The 18,602-nt window shown below is 48.8% G+C and overlaps 2 long non-coding RNA genes across 2 annotated transcripts; both read right to left on the bottom strand.

Annotated features, from left to right (window-relative positions):
• Nucleotides 1–84: 84 nt before the first annotated feature.
• LOC137231482 (uncharacterized) lies at nucleotides 85–4,048 on the bottom strand. Its single transcript, XR_010946571.1, has 2 exons — nucleotides 3,524–4,048; nucleotides 85–1,753 (listed from the first exon to the last, which is right to left on the bottom strand). It is a non-coding gene; the product is annotated as an uncharacterized lncRNA (long non-coding RNA).
• Nucleotides 4,049–9,524: 5,476 nt separating this feature from the next.
• LOC137231483 (uncharacterized) lies at nucleotides 9,525–15,405 on the bottom strand. The gene is made up of 2 exons (XR_010946572.1): nucleotides 15,268–15,405; nucleotides 9,525–14,209 (listed from the first exon to the last, which is right to left on the bottom strand). It is a non-coding gene; the product is annotated as an uncharacterized lncRNA (long non-coding RNA).
• Between the last annotated feature and the right edge of the window lie 3,197 nt (nucleotides 15,406–18,602).

An 18,602-nucleotide genomic window follows, 5' to 3' on the forward strand; every position in this document is an offset into this window, starting at 1 on the left:
CCATGAGTTTGGGGTAGGGAAGAACTTTTTAAAGAAGAAAAAGAAAGCATTTACTATAAAGGGAGTGACTAATACATCTACTACTTTAAAAATAATCATTTCTCTTTATTCCCAAGACAACATTAAGACAGTTAAAAAGACAAGCCACACAACCGAAAGAGAATTGAAAGGCATACAATGGACAGACGGTTATCGTGTTTGTGTATAACTTTTACAAAGCACATTAAAAACACATTAAAAAACCCCAAGCAAACAATTTGAATAAACACTTTAAAAGAGGAAATCGAAATGGCTTATACATGCAAAAAAGGTGTTAAATACAAACTTACAAGCTTAAAACATAATGAGATCTCTCCCACTCACATTGCCAAAAACTTTGAAAATTCTGCAATTCAAAGTGTTGCCAAGAACGCAGACCCACTGGGCTTCTCTCACCCCTGGGGGGATTACAAACTGGGAAAAGTACTTTGCAAAATAGTTTGGTAATCATTATTCACGTTCAGTTGTTTAAGAATGTTGACCCAGCAACCTTCTCCTAGAGAAGCGCATTCCCATTTTACATCCCGACATCTATAGGAATGCTGGAGGTACCTTTCTCGGTGAGCCCCAAAAATCAGCAACAGCAGAATGGGGACATAAATTGTGATATATCCATCCAATGGAATACTATATAGTAACGAACATGGACACATTGTTGCTGCATTCACAGCATGGATGAAGCTACAAATCATAAGTTGAGCAAGAGAAGCCGGATTCAGAAGACGACGTTTCAACTTTAGTTCATTTATGGAAATCTCAAAATCAGGCTGAAGCAAACTACTGCTTAGGAATAGAGCAGAAGGGTAAAACCACAGAGAAAAGCAAGGAAATTTTCGCAAAGTTAGAAGAGTTGTTACCTGTGGGGAGACAAGAGGAAGGGGCTGTGACCAGGGGGAGTCACATGGAGCAGAGGCAGGTTCCTGTGCACGGCAGACTTGCTGTCTTGACCTGGGTCACACGGTGCATGCTTTATAATTAACTGTTCAATTAACCTTATGACCTGTGCATTGTATTTCACAATAAAGCAAAAGAAGTAATGTCAAGTCATCTGCCAGATTAACATAGCTCAAAATGCCTGGTAAGTTGTTGTAATTATAGTTGCAAAGTCAAGTTGAGAAGTCGTTGAAGAGGCTCCTAGTGCAGGAACTGTGGGCAGATGTACATCCCAAAGACGGGAGGGAGTGAGGAGCCTCCCATTGCCCGGGTCCAGCTCGATGGTCAACCAGTGGTCACGTCCTCTCCACGACCTCCTGTGACATACAGGAGGCTGGTCCCCGGCCGGAATGCTGTGTGGCAGATGCAGCCATGACAACAGCGTGCAGGAATCGGGGCGAAGGCTGGTCCTTAAGGGGCTTGGCCAGCCCTGGCAGGGTGGCCTGAAGACGTGAGGACAGACCCTGTCCCCTGAGTGTCCCCCAGGGTTGGGAGTGCTGTGCAGTAGTAGCTGGAATTTTACAGTCCTCTTGATTTTGTTCAGAAGTTTCTAGTCGGATAAAACAGGTTACAGGGGAGACAAGCTTGCCACGCACTTGTTGCATTCAGTGATGGTACAGACTAATGAATTTAGCATTCTTATAAGAGTATGAAGACCTAGACTCGTCTTGAAGAACTGCCAGCCTTGAGTCCGGGTCGTCTGAAACACCAGGTCACCATGTGAAAAGCTGAGCACTCCTGGCTGTGCTCCCCAGAGCAAAATAGACTTCTAGAAAAGGAACTGGAAAAAGCAAAAATCAGATGCTCAAAACAAGGTGAATTAACGAAAGAAGGAGCTATAAGGACAGAGTCGTTCAAGGTGAATCTGATTCTAAATAGGACACACGTGAGAGTGAGCACACCCACCCCGTCCCTCGTCAGCGGACCAGTCTAGGGCCACAAGGAGAGCGTCACCCCGTGAACACACAGCGGGCACCCCTTTCTTCCAACCTGAAGTCCTAGAGGCACCACCTCTTCACCCCCTCCCCTCAGGGGAATGTGTGGATGCCACCAACACTGCTTCCCTCCAAGTCCTCCTGGCTGGCTCGCCCTACAAGCATAAGCGGAGTGTCGGTCTCTAAGGGGTTTCCTCATGATCGAATTATTCATCCTGCTCACACAGCCTGAAAGTGGACGTGAGCTCCTCTCAGACTTGTCCCCACCTTCAAATTGCTGATTATTGGACACCGAGAACATTCACAAAAATCTTGATTTTTTTTCCTCTCTTCAAAAGTAATTTTGAATTCGCTTGTTTTCCGATTCAGTTTAAGAAATTAAATAAGTGAATTATTATACTTTTGATCAACTTGAAGCTTGGTGGGGTTGAGGTCTCACAGTGGTGTTTTGTAAGTATGTTCAATGGGATTATTAGGAGCACATTATCTCCATGTTGGAGTGCACTCTAGATAACAAGCTCTTTTATTAGAGATTCAGTCTCTAAACATAAACAAAATTTATAATAGTCCATGAGCATGGAAACATTTTAAACTTAAAAAGTAATTTTTGTATACCAAGTGCTGTATTTACTATAGTTAAAAGAGAAATGAGGGTGCTTCCCTGGTGGTGCAGTGGTTAATAATCCGCCTGGCAATGCAGGAGACACAGGTTCGAGCCCTGGTCTGGGGAGATCCCACATGCCGCAGAGCAACTAACCCCATGGGCCACAACTTCTGAGCCCACGTGCCTACAGCACGTGCTCCGCAACAAGGGAAGCCACCGCAATCAGAAACCAGCGCACCTACCTTGATCCCCACAGGATTGGAAGGGACACCATTCAGCCCGTAACAGGATCGCAATGTCTCAAGACAGTTCCTGCACAGGTAGGCATAGCCTTGTCTTGCTAACTTAAAAAGCTTTTCCCCAATATACTTTTTATCAAACTGCTTGAACTGCTTTCCTTTGAAGTATATAGCATTACTGAGGACCCGTTTTGTCAATAAATCAACTGACTTGGCAGGCAATACCTCTACATTTTGTCTTTTTTTTAAAAAAAGAAAGAGAATAGGTCTAAGTAATATTAAACCACGCATGCTGGGATAATACACAGAGGAACACACCATGAGCTGAGGGCCACCTTCTCAAACTGTGTTATGGTCGCTATGCCTGGAAGGCAAATTAACATACGTTGGCCGCTGCCATGAAACCCTGATCCCTGCATTTTCACAGGGTGTTTGAAAGTATTAACAAGTTGGAGTTTGGGCCGTTGTCTCTGCAAGAGGCAAATTGTAATCCTTTTAAAAAGAAGTTAGGGATGAACAAAGAACCACATTAAATAGTTCATGAAATAGAGAAATGTCTATAAAATAAACGGGCAGGTTGGGGACGGTGAGAGAGTCCCTGCACCTGGCTTTAGGAAGAAAGCTTTTCGGGACAGAATGATGAGAACTGTGCCACGGCAGGTGTAGAGGAATACAGCGGGATTGGGAGGAAAAGGCACTCGTGTGGGACTGGGGTGGCAGTGAGGACCCTCGTGGAAGGCAGGGTGTCTGGGCTTAGACTCCGGAGACCTCACCGGGCCCTATCCTGTCCCAGGCATTGCCCTCGGGGCCAGAGATGCATAGACGTAGTTAATCTTCTCTACAGGACCCGTGGGAGGAGGGTCCTACCTTGATCCCCACAGGACACAGAGTAAGGAAGCTTCTCACAGCCCCTACGGAAGGAGTGTTAGAAGCAGGAGTCATTGCCACTCGTAATGTGAGATCATACTGGGGCAAATTTCTTTTATTTTTTATTTATTTATTTATTTTCATTTTTACATCCCCAGCATCTGGGCCAAAGTCAACATTCAAAGGGTTCGTTAAATTAAGCTTTCAAAAAGGAGGGATTGGGCTTCCCTGGTGGCGCAGTGGCTGAGAGTCCGCCTTCCGATGCAGGGGACACGGGTTCGTGCCCCGGTCCGGGAGGATCCCACATGCCGGGGAGCGGCTGGACCCGTGAGCCATGGCCGCTGAGCCTGCGCGTCCAGAGCCTGTGCTCCGCAACGGGAGAGGCCACATCAGTGAGAGGCCCGCGTACAGCAAAAAAAAAAAAAAAAAAAAAAAAAAAAGGAGGGTTTAGCAAATATACACTACTGTATAAAAAATAGATAAACAACAATGTACTACTGTACACAGGGAACCATATTCAATGTCCTGTAGTAACCTATTATGAAAAAGAATACGTATGACTGAACACCAGAAACTAACACAACGTTGTAAATCAGCTGTAACTCAATTTAAAAAAAAAAAGAAAGAGGAAACTGCCTCAAGCACGAGGCAGTGTTTGGCTTCTAGGCGCACGTTACTGCACAATGGGGCGTGTCACTGCTCCGCAGATCAGTGCAGAGAGAACCGAGCGGAAATGCATTTGCTGATGATTATTGCTGTAACGCTTTTTTTTCTTTTTTGTCTCCCAGAATAATTAAAAATAGAGCGCTTTCCCTTATGTAACGATCTCACCAATTTGTGCGTGGCAGAAGTGTCCACGGAAATCGTAAGAACAACAGAAGAATTAAATCTCTCCCTGCAGCCCTTTCTGCCTCCCAGGCATGTATGTGTTATGTGGACGCCTCCGGCTCGTCTGGATCAAATATCTGGCAAAACCCTTTTATTTATTTATTTATGGCTGCGTTGGGTCTTCGTTGCTGTGCACAGGCTTTCTCTAGTTGCGGGGAGCCGGGGCTACTCTTCCTTGCGGTGCGCGGGCTTCTCATTGCGGTGGCTTCTCTTGTTGCGGAGCATGGGCTCTAGCCGTGTGGGCTTCAGTAGTTGTGGCTTGCGGGCTCAGTAATTGTGGCGCACGGGCTTAGTCGCTCCGCGGCATGTGGGATCTTCCCAGAACAGGGCTCGAACCCGTGTCGCCTGCATTGGCAGGTGTATTCTTAACCAATGCGCCACCAGGGAAGCCCCCTGGCAAGACCCCTTAAAGGCCTCTAGGGGAAAGACCAGTCTTAAAACAATCTTTCTGATCCTTAAAGGGTTGATAACTTTTCTGAGAAATGAAAATCCTAAAAATCATGCTGACGAGATAGTGCATTTCCGACTGACTGTCGCAGACTGTCGTCCATACAGGACCACGCCGTAAAGAGGATGGAGACCGTGGCATGACTGGCCGCTACACCAGGGGACATAGGGACAGCCACCGTGGCCCTGTGGTCACTTTTGTTTTGTGGCTGGATTCACGGTCCTTAAAGGTGGGATTCTGTCATGTGCTTTGCCTTTGACATCCAGCGTGGAGCTCCCTTAGTGCTGGACTCCTCACTAGTCACCCCACCCTTTTCCAGGCTCCCGAAGAGGTTATTTTCGCTGAGGTTTGTGATATAATAAAAAATCATGCATTTGGTCTTTGTTCCCAGTCCCTGGCACAGAGCTCCTAAAACCAGGGTGATTGGAGGGTTGGAAGTTTCAGGTCCACCCACAGACCTCTGCGGAAGGAAAAGGGGCTGGAGACCGAGTTCCATCACATGGCCGATGATGAATCCATTATGCTCACATAAAACCCTCAACGGTGGGGTCCGGGGGACTCCAGGTTGGTGAACACATGGAGGTTCTGGGAGGGTGGTGCCCCGAGAGGTTAGGAAGCTGTGTGCCCCTCCCCCATACCTTGGCTATGCAGTTATATTCTTTGTAACAAACCAGTGATTGTACGTAGGGTGCCTTCCTGCGTTTGTCATTCTCGCCAATTATCAAATGTAGGGTGGGCTGTGGGAACGCTGAGTTTGTAGGAAGCGGGGTGGAAATACAGGCATCCTGGGCACCCCGTTAGCAGCTGGAGTTACCCCTCCGGGGGCAGTCTCGTGGGGCTGAGCCCTTTAACTTGTGAGAGCTGAGCTAACGCTGGGTAGTTAGTACAAAGTTGAGTTGAAGATTTGGACACTTGGTGTTGGAGAATTGGTTGGAGAACCAACCTGGAGGTTCTCAAGGGTCTTTACTCCTGCCTACTCATAGCGTTGCTAAGTTCACAGCTGTTTTTTCTTATTAGTCGTGATCTCTTTAGGCAAGACTTACTGAGAGGAAATCAGTCATACGTCTTCTCTCCAAAAACCTGTGAGCCATTCTAAGCAAGTTCTCAGTTCCCGGTTTCCTAACGTCAGTAAGAAATGACTGGAAACCTTCACCTCTATCAACAGACAGTACCTTTCAAAGAAAGAAAAACACAGTTTGTTGTGCTGCCCTTTAGCTTCCAAGGACAGTGATGGTTCACCAAGGAAAGCTTTTTACTCAGCTCCACTGGGTCTCTTCCTGTCTTAGCGGAGAGATGGGTTGACTCTGTCTGGGAGAGTCCTACATTTGGGGAAAGATCACGTGACAAAAGTAGGAAGAGACCAAGCAGCAGGGTTAATATTTGGTGGACTGAAACTTGCTCTCTTCATGAGTAATCAACCATGAATAAATCGACGATTAGAACATCCGATCTGAATATGTACAGAGGCGCCTTGGGCATAAGCTATCATAAAAGTGTTATGTTCACATATTTGTGTGAATCATTTGTGGTTAATGAATAAAAGGACATTTGGAGCACTTTGTGGGCTCCCTGCTCCGGTCACGCAAGTCGACTTGTTCCTCAAGACAGAGCTACATACACAGGGTATTTGGGGGAAATCCTACCATGTCTTTGTTCAATAAAACTGAAGTAACTAATATCTTCACTATTTTTAATAAACACAGAAAACCTCTTACTATTTTTAATAAACACAAAAAACCTATTACCTTAAAAATTTGGTTTCTCATATGTTAGTTTGAAATAAATTCCAAAATGGATTAATAACAAAAAATAAAATTATAAAAACTCTGAAGAAAAATATAGGTGAATATTTATATGACTCTTTGTTTTTGCCTTTAACAACTTGTATGTTGGTGTTTCAAGCAAAACTGAAACAGAAAGATTTCCACTCTAACATCCTGTTGTGACACGAATCAGGAAAAAAATGTGGTTTCTCTTTCCCTTTTTAGCCAAAAATTAGAAAGTTGGAATGCTCAAGTGTTACAAAACCTAGAGCGTGTCCTTGGCTTGTGAGATGAGAGCTCTCCAGGCAGGGCCAGCTTCGCAAGCAGATGACCTTGTGTATTTGCAAAAGGCCCCGCACTCAGAAGGACCCACCCTTGGTCCGGGTCCGGCTGTCCTGTCCTGAAATTCAAGCCAGGGGCCTCTCAACTGCATTTTGCACCAGGCCTCATAAATTATACAGCTGGTGCTGGTGGTGGGCTCTGGAGATACAATAGTTCATTGGAATCCAGTGTCGCGAACGCTTCAGCTTCAAAGAATTAAACACACAGGGGGAGCATTTAACCCTCAGGGCTTAGTGAGGCTCAGCCAGTGATGCCAGGGGCGGAGCTGGGGAGCCTGGTGGAGGGAGGGGGGGTGGAAAGGGAAAGGGTAGAAAGTGGAAAGTGCAGAGCCCCAGAGGAAAGACAGAGCATGGGATAGTCAGGAAACTATGACTAGTTCAGTTGGGATGGAGTCAAGAGCTGTCCTCAGAGGAATGGCGAAGGATGGGGAGGAGAGTGGCTAAATTAGGAAGCGCCTTGTATTGCTTTGTGGGGCTGCCATAACCAAGGACCACAGGCTGGGGCGTAAACAACAGAAATTTACTTCTCACAGTTCAGGTCTGGAAGTCTGAGATCCAGGTCTCAGCAGGGTTGGTTCCTCCTGAGGCCTCTCTCCTTGGCTTGCAGACAGCCGCCTTCTCACTGTGTCCTCATGTGGCCTTTCCTCTGTGCATGTGTGCCACGGTATCTCTTCCTCTTCTTATAAGGGCACCAGTCCTATCGGATTAGGGCCCCACCCCATGACCTCATTTAACCTTAATTACCTCCTTAGAGACCCTATGTCCCAATACAGTCTCATCTGAGCTCCTGGGGGTGAGGACTTTGACATATAACTTTGGGGGGAGGACAACTCAGTTCATGACACACCTTGTTAATCTTTATCCTAAAGGCAAAGGGAAACCACCCAAGCTCATCTCAAGTCTCAGGTGTTCTACCTGGGCGCACAGCAGGACCACATGTTCTAGGCTCCCCTCTGCGGTCAGGTGTGGACGTGAGGTTGAGTCTCACTGGCAGGAGCAGTGGATGTGATGCCGTTTCCACGCACCGCCCTGCATGCTCCTTATTCTGCAGCGTCCTTGGAAGGTGGGTGCTGACTGTGCCGGAATCTAGGTCTCCGAACCACCACCTGAATAACACTTCCATGACTTTACAGTGGGCGAGAGATAGTTTCTACTGTGGTTAGCTATAGAGGCTGCGGGCTTAGGCTGTAGCAGCTGGAATTACCCAGATTTACTGTGGGCAAGACCTCCCTGCCAATCGGGAGAATGGGTTGAAGAAAAGGAGGACGAGAGGGGAGGCCGCTGCAGGAGTCCGCCTGCCGAGCAAGGACGGCAGCCTGTCTGCAGCCTCAAAATCTGCAGCCGGGGTGACAGAGGGGAGAAGGTGCCCTGCCTCTGGCCTGGTAGCCTTCAGGTCACTCCAGTTGGTATCTAACGAGGAACACCAGGCACCAGTGCCCGGGATGCAGACTTGATGGCGTGAACCCCACTGCTGCTCTCGTGGATCTTACGGTCCCAGAGCTGAAAACAAAAGAGGGTTGGGAACCTAGGCGATGATGTCCCCTTTGCATGAACTGACACAGAAGCGCTTGTCAGGGTGTCCAAATGGAGGAGGAAGTGGGCACCTGGAGATGTGGGAGCTCAGGAGAGAGACCTGAGCTCAACGCGTCAGCTCTGGGCGGGCAGGTAGACCAGAGACGTGAAGCACGTCAGCTCGGAATGGGGCGGCTGGGAGAGGGCCAGGCCAGCCCTGTGAGCAGCAGGAGCACTGGAAGGCTGGACAGAGGATGGCGCCTGACGTGAGACCAAGCAGGATGTGGTAGGAAGGCGCAAGGACGATCGGGAGCCCTGGGAGGAGGAAGTCACCAACAGTAGCGAATGTTGCCCAGGAATCAGGAGCCTCTTGAATCTAGGAACAAGGAGGGCGGTGGCGACCATTTGTGCAGCTCGAGCGGGCAGTGCAAAGAGACCGTGTACACAGGTGCTCTATGGACGCCTCTTGTGGCCAGGCTGCAGTCTGCAGGGAAAGGTGGGTACCGACCTCACACTTTATCCACATTAATTCCCAGATGGATCAAAGTTTTAACTTGAAAACAAATCATTAAAATATTGGAGGAAAGGAGACTTTCTAAGCATTCACAAAACCTGGAAACTAAGAGACTGATACATTTAACAACGTATGAACTTTAAAAATTTTTAACATGGTGAAAACACCATGTAAAATAAAAGACAAACTAGGGACATACTGAAAACTCATTTCCTAGACAAAAGGTGAATTTCGTTCACATATAAAATGCCCCTACTCATGCACGTAACCCTAGGGAATATATGGGTGAAGGATATGAAGTCAGTTCACAGACCAGGGAATGAGAAACGGCTCTGAAAAATAAGGAAAAAATGGAAATAAACCTTACTCATGAAAAGAGAAAGGTCAATGTTTGACTGGCATTCTTGTTAAAAACTCTTATAAAAACCAAGGATAAAAGGATATTTTTAAAACCATTTATGTAGCTTTTATTTCAATTTCAGTACCTTGTCACTCAGTATTACACAAATGGTTGTATTCTGGAGATCTTGTTTAAATTATGTGCAGATTACAGAATTATATTTTCGTTTTTTAAATTTTAATTTAATTTTTAAAATTTATTTATTTTGGCTGCGTTGGGTCTTCGTTGCTGCGCACGGGCTCTCTAGTTGTGGTGAGTGGGAGCTACTCTTCGTTGCGGTGCGTGGGCTTCTCATTGAGGTAGCTTCTCTTGTTGTGGAGCGTGGGCTCTAGGTGCAAGGGCTTCACTAGTTGTGGCACGTGGGCTCAGTAGTTGTGGCTCGTGGGCTCTATAGCGCAGGCTCAGTAATTGTGGCGTACGGGCTTAGTTGCTCTGCAGCATGTGGGATCTTCCCAGACCAGGGCTCGTCCCCTGCATTGGCAGGCAGATTCGCAACCACTGCGCCACCAGGGAAGTCCCCAGAATTATATTTTCTTAGTTAAAAATTTAAATAAATGGACATATAGAGAGTAAAACAATGTAAGTTTTCCTCCTATACCCCCTACTCCAATCTATCCCAGAGATAACCACTGTGCAGTAAAGATGTAGCCCCTTAAACTTTTTCTTATGGATTCACATATATAAATTCACATGTACACATACAGGGTTTTGTTCACAAAAATGACATCATACTATACACATTGTACTGCAAAATACATTTTTTTTTTTTTTTTTTTTTTGCCGTATGTGGGCCTCTCACTGTTGTGGCCTCTCCCGTTGTGGAGCACAGGCTCCGGATGTGCAGGCTCAGTGGTCATGGCTCACGGGCCTAGCCACTCTGCGGCATGTGGGATCTTCCCGGACCGGGGCACGAACCTGTGTCCCCTGCATCGGCAGGCGGACTCTCAACCACTGCGCCACCAGGGAAGCCCGCAAAATACATTTTTCACTTAATTTGTTTTCATGATCTTTTTCAGGAACTGCATACACATACAGGGAAGAGCCGACTCTGACTACATGTTGGATCTGTTTCTTTTACTTTAACCTTTGCTTCCCGTTGCTTTTGTTCACCAAAAGGATACTGTCTATACGTAATGGCCTGCCTCGGGGAACCCTGCTCCTCTGCCTGAATATTAAAACAAAGTGGTTCAAAGGACCCCTGAAACACCCCAAAGAGAGATATGAACTAATTAGGTTCACTTGGTATGTTGAATTACATGGGAAGTGTTGTCAAATAAGTCATAAATCTTCTTAGGTTATATTGTATGGCAAATGGTAGAGGTATTCTAGGGATTATATGGACTTCCTAAAATCTGATATGTCCTGGTAAAATGTTATCAGTCATAATTCTAGCTATTGTCTGAAAAGTGTTGCATGTCACAGCAGTAACCAAGTTACTTTGTCAGTTGCATTGTAACCAGATTTAAACGTGCTTTAAGTCTTTCGTCATTATAGACAGTTATGGTTTCACTCTGACGCCTTTGCAAAAATGTTTCCTCTTCAAGACGTTTTATAGAAGGGACCTTTGGGTAAATATAAGTTTCTGGCTTTCAGACAATAATGCTGAACTGGGTAAGAAATTGAAAAATTCTAATGGGAAAACTGATGGCTTCTTAAAGCTGTTTTTAAAAAAGGATTAGTTACATAGGACTGAGTAAACTGGTGAATATGGTTATAATTTTTATAGTTTCTATCTGAAAAATGACTGGTTTCAATCTGTTTTCCAGGTGTAAGGAGAACCTTCCCCTTAAACTAATTATAACTTAGAGGAATTTGGTAAATTATACCTTCATAAGCAGAATTGAAACATTTATCTTTTTCTCTCTACTTGGTCGATCCTGCCTGTAGCATAGGCTTGTCTCAAAGATTAAGCCATGCATGTTTAAGTACGTACGCCCAGTACAGTGAAACTGCGGACGGCACCTGTGGCGAGCGGGGAGCTACTCTTCCCCTGCCTCTGGGAATCCTGCCCCTCTGCCTGAATGTTAAACCAAAGTGCCTTTGTTCAGCGAAACATCCGGCCCCTGTCCACTTGTGAATGGCTGCAAGAAAGAAGAAATTAACACATCCCCTCCCCGAGGCTGGCCATTCCAGGAGATATTTGCAAAACGTATGGCCTTTTTACTTTACTTCCTCATCTCCTCCCCCTCTCTGTGCTATAAAAGGAACTGGCATCCAGACCACATAAGACGGAGACACTCATCTGCTGTCTTCTCAGTCTGCCAGCTTTCCGAATAAGGTCTTATTCCTTGCTTCAACACCTCATCTTGCTGTTGTGCGGCGAGCTGAGCAAGCTTGTCTCGGTGACATATAGACCAATCACATTTTTTTTTAATTTCCTGCATCATATTCCATCATATAAATGAATTACATTCTTCTCCTATGGAGAAAAAAATTAAAATTGGATTAATTCCATTTCATTGTATTCCTTTCCTCTCCTACCCTTCCTCCTTCCCCCTCCCCTTCTTTCTTCCTTTCTTTTTCTTTCCTTTTTTGCTATTAAAAAATAATGTTAACTGTATACTTAGAAATGATTAAGATAATAAATTTTATATTATGTGTGTTTTTACCACAATTAAAAATAATAACTTAAAACCCCTGTAGATCTGAATTTTTTAAATAATGCTGAAGAAAAGAACCTGGAACATATCTGAGCATGTGTGCAAATGCTTCTGTACAACAGATAATCTAAAAGTGAGAGTGCTGGAACATTCATCTGAAATTGAAAGACTTCCAAAAAGTCTTGTTAACTTCCCTCCAAAAAGCCGAATTTATACCACACTTCTTCATAGTCTGATGGGCACTGGGAATTACCAAGCTCTAAATTATAACAAAGGGCAGCACAAGGATTCTTATGGTGATTGCACACTCTGTCTCAGAATTCCTGGATAGTGCAAAAAAGACCAAGACAAAACAAAACAAAAAACAAATTCTAAAAACAGGAACCAGGAGTGTATGAGAAGGATGTGCTCCCTCTTAAGGTCATTTGCCTCTTGCATAACCACAGAGCAGAAAACCCAAGAGAATGTATTGAAAACTCTTAAATGACTAAGAGTTCACCAATTTGGCCATATATACAATAAATGCTGTGATATAATAAGAAATATGTATTGGTCTCTGCCCATCCCCCAGATCCCGACACAGAGCTCCTAAATCCCTTGGCACTTCCTGGGTGGCAGGAGCATCACTTGTTCTAAGGAGGCCAATCCTGGTGGCTCCCAGATGGCTGCAGGGTGGGGCTGCTCTCCAGAAAGGCCCAACCATGATGAGATGCTTGAACTTTCAGTCCCATCCCCCAGGCTCCAGGGAGGGGAGGGGGGCTACAAATTAATAATCGATCACGCTCCATGAAAATTCCTAAGTGATGGCTTCTGAGAGCTCCCAGGACGCTGAACACGTGGAGGACCAGCCTGGTCTGTGCATCAACTGAGTTACCCGACAACAACTCTGGAATTTTACCTTCAGGGAAAAGTAGAGAATACAAAGCATGATGAATCAACCATGATAGGGCTTATTGGAACATCCTTGATGATTAGTCTAGAACCAAACATTCTTTTTTCAAATTTGCTGAGTTTGGATTGGTATACAGAGAAATCACACACGCGGGTGGTGACATCGGGACATCTGCAAAGTCAGTGATGTGAACCACTTCCCGGTCACTCAAGGAAAACTCTGCTCCAGGTGGGAGAACAAGACAAACAGGAAATGAGGGATGGGCTGGAGAGACTAGTCATCTCATGTGGTCAAATGCCCCAAAGCTACGTCCAGGGCAAACATTCCACTCGGCACAGGCAGCCACAACGAATGGCTCGAAGGGGAAGTCACCAGCCATGGACAGCGTGAGTGCATTGATGAACTTCTGGAAGCCTCCAGAAAAGATGCTGGGTCTGGAGCCAGAGAGCGAAGAGGAAGGAGGCCACCTCCATAAACCCTGAATGCTGTTGACCTAACACATGGCAATTTTAGAATTGTACTTTTTTTTCATTTTAAAGCTCAAAAATATTTTATGGAGGAAGATCCACTTATTGTTGCTCTCCATCCAAAAAATAAGTCCAATATTAAGGTAATTAGCAAAGTGTGGTGCTGGCAGCAGGTCAAGCCAGCTCGAGAGCCTTGGGAAAATCAACAGAAATCACTCACAGGTGCACTAGCGCACGCGCGCGCGCGCGCGCGCACACACACACGCACGCACGCACACACACACGCACGCACGCACGCACGCGCACACACGGCTCCTGGGAGCAGTGAAGTCCAATCCTTTCCCATCTGAAGAGGAGGACAGGGTCAGGGAGGAGGAAGGGGAGGAAACCCCAGATGAAAAACTGGTAGGTACTCTGCCTGGTCCCCACACACCACGTCTATTCTTTTGCGGTACGCGGGCCTCTCGCTGTTGTGGCCTCTCCCACCGCGGAGCACAGGCTCTGGACGCGCGGGCTCAGCGGCCATGGTTCACGGGCCCAGCCGCTCCGCGGCATGTGGGATCTTCCCGGACCGGGGTACGAACCCGCGTCCCCCGCATCGGCAGGCGGGCTCTCAACCACTGCGCCACCATGGAAGCCCACCACGTCTCTTCTTGCAGACGTGAAGACTCCTCGTGAGATTTTCAGTTGTGACTCAGGCCATGGTCTCCCCATGTGCCAGCTGATACTTGAAAAATGTATGAGATGCCGAATTGTATCCAGACAGCCTGGAAACGGGTATAAAATGGGCTGTGAGGCAAACATCTTTCACCTACAGTGGCTGCTCAGTCTGGGGACGGCCCTCGGCTCCCTCTGGCCAAGCATTATCCCATAACCCATAACCCAGCTCAGAGCGCCTGCCCTTCCTGTTCTCCAGACCTCCGGTGACTCTTGGTCACTGGAAATGGGGCCGAGACAGTGTGCATTGTTTTGTTCTGTTTTTTTTGTTTTTGACTCAGAAACACGGATTTGGAAGCTTCCCTCATTCCTCCCACCCAAAGCCTCCAGAGTAGGCTGAGCATGACAGGGGAAACGAGTGCCTGGGAGACATCGGAGTGGAAAGGCGAGGAGGAAGGGGGGGGTCCAGGAAAGGACAGTCGGGGTGACGGGGTACAGCCAGCGAGAACGGGGAGGCTGTGTCTGTGAAGCAGGGAGGTCGGCGGTGTTTGCGCTGGTGGGCAGGTCGTCTGAAACTGGGGGCACATCTGAAACTGAACGAGGCACGGCCATCGTCCCCCAGCCCACATTTCTCCGGCCCACCTTGGAAATGAGACCCTCTCTCACCCAACCAATGGCCTCAGGCCCCCTTCATCCATCACACGCGTCACCACCAAGCCTTGCCTGCTGCCTCCGCGCCGCCGGTTGAGAGCCTCAGGACAGAACGGGTCCCCCACCTCTCCCCACATACACTCTGCGCAGAGGAAGGCGTCGTCCTGGCCCTCCACGCAGCTCTTAACCCGCCCACGGCCCCTGGGATCAGCTCAAAGAGCACTTGCCCTAAACGACCCAGCCTCCTGCCCCGGCCTCTGGAACCCCTGCAGCCCCTCCAAGCCACGTGTGAGCCTCCGAAAGCACTGTTTGCCCGACTCCGGTTAAGGGCGCTCACCCTTCCCTCTCCACGCAAGCATCACGGCCTCAGGCGGCGTCTGAGTCCCCACCCTGCGCGACTCTCCCAGACCCTGCGCCCCGGACGCGCGCCCCGGCCCGAGCCGCACAGCCAGCGCTCCGGTAAACAGGCCGCCCCGCCCGCTCTGCGGGAGGGGCCCCCACGCGCGCGCGGGCCCACCTGCCTCCTCTGCTCCGCGGGACCCCGACCGCCCGAGGCGCAGACCCCGCCGCTGCAGCGCCCAGTGCCGCCCACCGCCCAGGACTTCCCGGCTCCGCGGGCGGGGCGGGGCGCGGCCGGGAACTGGCGCCGCGGGCGGCCGTGCCCCGCCCGCCCCGCGCCCCGCCCCGCCCCGCCCGCCCCGCGCCCCGCCCAGCCCCGTCCAGCCCCGCACCGCCGGGACGCACGGTTCCGCCGGGACCCCGACCGCTGGGACGGGGGCGGGGACAGGGACGGCGGCAGAGGCAGGCGAGGTTCTGAAAGGGAAAGCGCGGCTGCCGGTGGCTCTGTGTCCAGTGAGAAGGGACACCAGGGGCGCGTGCAGAGGGGCGAAGAGGACCCGGACCCCTGGGTTCTTACACTTGCATGAAGTGGACACAGGTGCAGAGGCGCGCTTCTGCTGTAGGTGCGGAGGGCCTGGGGCTCTTTGTAGCGGGGCCGATTCAGCCAGGACGGAGGACTCCTGTCCTCCAGGGCCCGCCGCTCATCAGCGGACCCGAGCCCACTTACAGAGGCCAGCGTCCCTGGGGTCCGAGCCCTTGCCCACCGCCGGGCTTGGGCTGTGGTGCTGGCTTGTAAGCCGAGTGGCAGAACAGATACGGAGTCAGAGGGGCTCGGCCGGGGCCTCCGAGGGGGTCAGGCTTCCAGCGGGTCTCAGTGGTTCAGGGTCATCAGGGCCCACACTCCTCCCATGCCTCCTGTGTCAGCCTCACCCCAGGCCGGCGGCCAGAGGCCCCAGCCACCAGAAGCATGTTGACAGGATGATATCTTTCTTTCTTTCTTTTTTTCTGTTAAAAGTGAAATCTATTACAATACAGTAAGTACAAGTGTTATTTTAAAAGCTGGTGAAAATTATCAAGTGTCTATATTTTTTCTAATATAAATATTGGAAATAACAACTTGAACAGTTCTATACGTATGTAGTACATTGAAAACATAAAATCATGCACAAGGCTAAAATATCGCTTTGCATATTATCCTTTTAGGTATCACTCCTGTCTTCTGATTCCAGCATCATTCCAGAATATGAAGGGGTTACAAACTTCAGGGTTTCAGTGTTTTGAATGTATGTCAGTTATCACACATTAACAATGCTTTAAGATCATTGCTTATGTTCTAATCACGTGGTTCTAGTTCCCGCCTTTCCCTTTCTCCATCTCCATAAGGTCTTGGACAAAAAGTTGAGCTAGAAAACCTGTGATTACAGGACCCAGCATGACATGAATTCCCAATGATTCATTTAAAAGTGGCATAAAGTGTTATATATTTTAAAAGTCCTACAGGACATGAAAGACAATAAATACATCACATGTAAATAAGATTAAGCAGTTCATCCTCTGCTTACTTACTTGGCTCCGTGTCTCTACAGAAAGGAGAAGCTGAGCTGTGAAGAAGATGGGGCAAATCAGAACTGCTGGGAGTGTGTGTGTTTTGGGGGGGCTGGTGAGCAGCATAGGGAAGGAACTGGGGAGAAATGTCAGATTATGAAAGGAAATGAAACAGCATTACTCATCCGTTCTTCCCCATCCTGCTAAAGCAGGGGCCGGTTCCAGCCCAGCCCCCCTCCCATGCCTCCCAGTGGGGGACCCGTCCCCCCAGCACTGTAAAGGCAGCCACTGCCTTTCAGACAATATGAAGCCGTAGCTGTTCCCTGCTGAGAACACTTCGCAAATTTGAGGAACAGCCCATAAAGTATAGGTGTGGACATTTCACAAATTCCAAGGACAGTCTGAAGCCGGCCTCAATGCGAGGGGCAGGGGAAACAGTTTTTCCAAGCAGCTAACGCCCGGAGAGGCTCAGGGCTTCAACCAAGGGGAAGACAATGCTGCTTCCTTCCTGACAGCGCTTGCCAGACTTTGATGTGCCTGTGATTCACCTGGCGTCTCATCAAAGTGTATTAGATTGAGGGTGAGGCCCAGACCCTGCATTTGTCATAAGCTCCTACGGACCACTGAGGCGCTCCAAGGACGCCCCAAAACGGCGGGCACAGCCTGGGAAGGGAGCCTTCCCAGGGTATGTGGGGAGGACAGGACCACTCAGGGGTGCCCCAGATGCTGCAAGACAGACACAACCTTTTCAGCCACACCCGTCACACCTCTGACGCCTCGGCTGCTCCCAGCAGCTGCGGGATGCTCAGCACGAACGTTCAGAAAGCACTGAGCACACACTTTTTTGGCCATTTCAGTTGCTGCACTCATTGGGTCCCTGATTTCAATTAAGGCAAGGTCGGCAGAGGGGAAGGTGTGTGGATAGCAAGGGTACCTCTTTCTGGAGAAGAGAACCTGCCGCAGAGCGAAATGCTGCTGGTTTCGCGGCACCTGATGGAGGGAGGGAAGCCGAGCACCAGGTGCTGAGCGCTGCCTCCCTCGCTGGCCTCCACTGAGCGCTGTGCTCAACCTTGGGTGACGCTCCCTAGTGAACATTCCAGGAAAGTCGGCCTTGGCCTTCTCAAACACACCAGTCGTTCTTGAACTGCAGAGGAAAGACTCCAAGGCACAGCTCTCCTCCAGCTTTAATCTGGGAAGGAAAACTTGAACTTTAGGTGAGCCTACACACGCACGTATGACCCTCACCCCACTCCTCATGCCCGTGCCCCAGAGCGCTTAGGCACTGAGTTCTGGTTCAAGAAAATCCACAGACTTCTTTTGCTTTGTATAAATACACCAAGACTCTGCCCCAATTCTGGAGTTTTCCCTGCCCTATGGACACAGGAGTAAAACAGCTAGGAAACACCCGAGACAAGCAGAGATTTTAAAAAGAACGATTTGCCCTAAACTCATTGTAAATGTTTTTTGATTTCAAGTGTTCTCATAGCCAATTGCTGTATTTATATTCGTGTCACACGCATTCCTGTGAGTCAGAGGATGGTCTGATAGAGGACAGACGAAGGTCTCTGACTGAGGAAGAGAAGGGCCTCGGGGATCCCCGGAACAGGAAGGACGGGGTGCAGCTTCTGCCATCCCTGTTTGCCCACACACACCAACTAACAGCCTGCCCGCGAGTTAGCGTCCAGCCGTCTGAGCCCTGCCTTGTTCTACGCGTCCACGAGGAAGGAAGAAAGGAGAGAGGGGGCTTCTTCTTGCATTTCGAGGCTCCTTCCCTGCCACTGTGCTCTCCCCCGTTCCCTCCTTGAGGCACCCCCCTCCCCTGCCCCCCAGACCTCCCAGGCCATTCCCAGAGGACCGTCCTTCTGGGCGTCTCCTGCCACCTGGAGTCCAGGTGAGCGCTTCTCCCAGTGACAACTGCTTGGACACTAGCTCTAGTCCCAGCCTCTCCTAAACAGCAGATCTCATCCG

The sequence above is a fragment of the Pseudorca crassidens genome, chromosome 10, assembly GCF_039906515.1.
Source record: "Pseudorca crassidens isolate mPseCra1 chromosome 10, mPseCra1.hap1, whole genome shotgun sequence".
Taxonomy (NCBI): Eukaryota; Metazoa; Chordata; class Mammalia; order Artiodactyla; family Delphinidae; genus Pseudorca; species Pseudorca crassidens.